Source organism: Rhodamnia argentea, chromosome 4, assembly GCF_020921035.1.
Source record: "Rhodamnia argentea isolate NSW1041297 chromosome 4, ASM2092103v1, whole genome shotgun sequence".
Classification (NCBI taxonomy): Eukaryota; Viridiplantae; Streptophyta; class Magnoliopsida; order Myrtales; family Myrtaceae; genus Rhodamnia; species Rhodamnia argentea.
The window spans coordinates 11,925,004-11,928,937 of NC_063153.1; positions in this window are offsets into that span (position 1 = coordinate 11,925,004).

Here is a 3,934-nt window from a genome sequence, read left to right on the forward strand (position 1 = left end):
CATTATTAATTGGCACATGCTGAAATCTTCTCTTCCAGGACTATGGCTTGCAGTGCACAGCTAGGCTCGTCGTCGACAACAACAACTTGTTGAACCCCTTTAAGAAACTCTCAGATCTAGAATGAGATGTTCTCACAGAGCTTCTGTTGAGCCTCAAGGAAGTCATAGAACCACATCCCAGGCATTATGTTGGTTGAACTGATGACGATGTTCTCACAAAATTTTCAGCTGCAAGCAGATTTATTCACAATGACAAGCAAAGAAAAGCAACAACAACGAGCAAAAGAAAACACCAAATAAGGCGAAAAAAAACTCCCAGATTAGATCAGGAGAGGCAAAAAAAAAAAAGAAAAAAAAAAGAGGAAATCAAGGCCTAGAAAAGAAAATCATAGCAAAACAGGCTCTCAATTTCAGAAATTAGTGTTGCCGACAGAGAGATTATGGTTTTTTTCTAATTGGTTTGCACTTATGGTGTTTTCCTAATTAGTTTGCTCTTACCAAATTAATACCTTAAAAGATCGATTGTTGAATGATAAAGCCGTTAAGAACTGATTCGAAAATTTGCTCCCTGTTTTTATCGTGCATGGACGTGTACGAATCACATGTCTGTGTCAGTATTGCTTCGTACCACTCGTCGAGGAGAGCGCGGACCACAAAAACGCATGAAAGACGAGGTGGACCCCCGGAAGTAAATGTACAAAGAGGGGCTTCCTAAGTCATGCATGTCACTCACGTTGCATTGCTTGACCTTGACTTGAATCACACCGGGACCCACGGCCATTTAAATGTCTTATAAACTAAATTTTTGTGTTGCATTTAAGAAAATATTTTGTCAATGTTTGCAATAGGAATGTTGCACAAATCGACACTAATTTGAATATCTGTTCGATTCCTATAAAATGTCTAGGTTCATGTGATATGGTTATCTTGAAAAAAAAAATCGAAATACAAAAAACACGATAAAATTCAAATTTCCTTCTTCATTTCCATTTCAATATTCGACTATATTTTTTTTTCTTCATATTTTAATTAACTTCTAGACCTAAGCACGTCCTAAAACTGCAGTATTCCAGGGCCTCCCCAGTGGAAGACAATATCTTGGGGTGGGATGAGGAGGGTGAGCTCCTAGTGCTGATCGGTCACTGGCCTCTCGACGACTGCCAGTCGCCTTGCCCTGGCGCTGGAGTCTCACGGTTTGAGACTTAAAACACCTCAAACCAGTAGGTAACCCACACAGGGTATTCAACCACCCGGCTTACAGGTTCCTCCTGGTTTAATAGAACTCAGCCAATAAATCACTAATATGTTACCGGGTAGTTAAAAGTAACTCGCCTTTTTTTTTGGGGGGGGTCAGGGTTAAAAGTAACTTACTTGACTATCTAGTTACATTGATGGATGGTAACAATTGAGTAAGTGACGCTTTTTATTAACCACATGGGATTTTGTAATATCCAAAATGTTGGTATAAGCCTAATTTGAAGCTGTTGGATATAAATCACAAACTTGTTCTATAGTTTTAGCTCGACCACGAAGTGATCAAACTTCCACAAAACAAATTTTTCAAGATGGATTGACGGTGAATGTGTGTTTTAAAGGCGTGCTAGCTTTTGAGAGCAAAGTATGACGTAGAAAATGTTACTTCAACCAAAATGAAAGGGAAACTAAATTACATGAAAAGTAAAGTGCGAATATTGAAATTGAAGGAAATCGAAAGGAGAGTTCTGGAATCAAAGGAAAATTAGAGAGATGACGACTGAAATTAAGATTAAAACGCAAGCACAGTAAAAGAAATCACTAAATAACTTTGCTGAAATTGAAATATCCTCAAAGTTACAAACACATTGGTCCTAAATTGCAAACTTTGAAATATAAGCTACACCATTGCACCATGCATATGAAGAATAACGAACTCTAAAACTAGAAATGAAATTGAAGGACGTTGGTTTCATAATAGAAAATGCTTCGGAATAAATTTTCTCTGTGTTCCTTTTATATATACTCCTGGGATTTCGTTAGGGTATTAATGGAATTCGGGTGTATTGACACCTAAATTTTGGCTACCCTTTTAGTCATTAATTGCATTTTAAAATCAGGGACTAACCTTAGTCCCTATAAAAAATATTAAATCATTCTTAGTAGAATTTTCAGATAAGATAGTTTAGTTTTTGTGTTCATACATTGCATATTGCATTTAAATGGACTGGCGATGGAAACAGACCTGAAATTGACGCACAGACGGGCCAAAGTCCCTCAGAGAAATTCAACCAGCAAAGGGAGTAAATTACAAGGTCTCAGGGCCTACTTTAGGCTTAATTCAGCCCGTTAAATTTCAATTAGGAAAAAAAGACATTTTAATTAAAAACTTAATTAATCAAGAAAATGCCTAATTAAGCCCGCGAAAGAGCAAACGAGCCCCTAAAGAGAAGAAGGAACTTTGACCAGTCGCTGGCCAAATTCTTCAAAGAGCAAAAGGCTCAATTCAATACAATTTGGCCCTTCAGTGACTCAATTCAAGTAATAATTCGATCCCGGGCCAATTCTCCGAATATTGCAAACCTGAGGTCCCTAATCTAAACGACGTCGTCTATACAAACAACGGTATGCCTTAGGGTTTAGGAGGACATTCTTATTCAGAAATTTCAGAAAGAATAATGTAAGGGAGAGAGAGAGAGAGAGAGAGAGAGAGAGAGAGAGAGAGAGAGAGAGAGAACCAATTTAAGTATTTTTGTCAAAAATTTACCAATTTAGGGCATGTGTGCCTTTATTACAAGCGCACAAAGCCTTATGCGTCTCCACCTTAATCTTTTTTTGACTTTCTTTTTTGTTTCCATACATTTTATGTTTTTTTACTTTTTATATTTATAATAACGTTTATTTATAACGTATATATTTATACAACTCGAACGACCATGACGACACGACAACAACTCGTAGGCACGGCGCCTGCACGGGAGTCCTCGGGCGGTGGGTCGGCGGAGGGCAGCGTGGCACGGCGGCGCTGTTGGAGGTTGCGAGTCCACGGATCTCGGATCGACACGGCCCATGGGCGGAAGGACCACGAGTGATTCCGGCTAGGTGGCAACGACGAGGGTGGACGACGGGTCGGCAGTTGGCTCGAGCGATTGAACGGAGGGGCGAGATGGCACCGCAGTAGAGTGGCAACAAGAGCTTTATGCGGCTACAAAAAGAAAAAGAAAGTAAAAAAAAAAATTAAGGTGTTATGCACCTGGATGGCGCACAAGGCTTGTGCGCCTCCCATAAAGGCACGACGACAATAGAAATATTAGTGTATCATCTTGCAATTTATTTAAGTCTTTGATTATTAGGCATTTCAATAATATTTGTGCACCCGTACAATCACCTCACATGTTAGGACTTTAGATTAAAATTAACCCAAGCTGCCTGCATCAATTTTTTCATAAAAGTGAAAAGGTACCGAAAGAGCATTAATAGAAATATCAGCGTAATCAAGTCCCCGAATTCATTAATCTCTGATTCGTAAAAATAAAGTATTTCTCCCGATACTTTATTTAGGTGTTTAATCAACCTACACTAAATCGATTAGTTGTGACTTCGAGCTTAAATCACTTGCATGTTAAACATCAAATTTTAAGTTACAATTGGGTATGGACTTGGGAGAGCTTGAACTAGGTTAATTAACTTAGTAATTCATTATCATGACTGAAAATTTAGGTCGCGACAATTTGATCCCCTCTCTATATACTCCAGATTTCCGCGATTTAAGTAACCCTCAAGGCAATCATTTGTCCTGCAATAGACTGCCCTTTCCATGATGATTTAATATAAGAGTTAATACAATGTAAAATCCCAAACTGGTACACATGTGATAAATTTACCCAAAATTATATTTTTGACCACAAAAAACTCTAAATTGATACATTTGTGACAAATTTACTTTAAACTGATACACCTC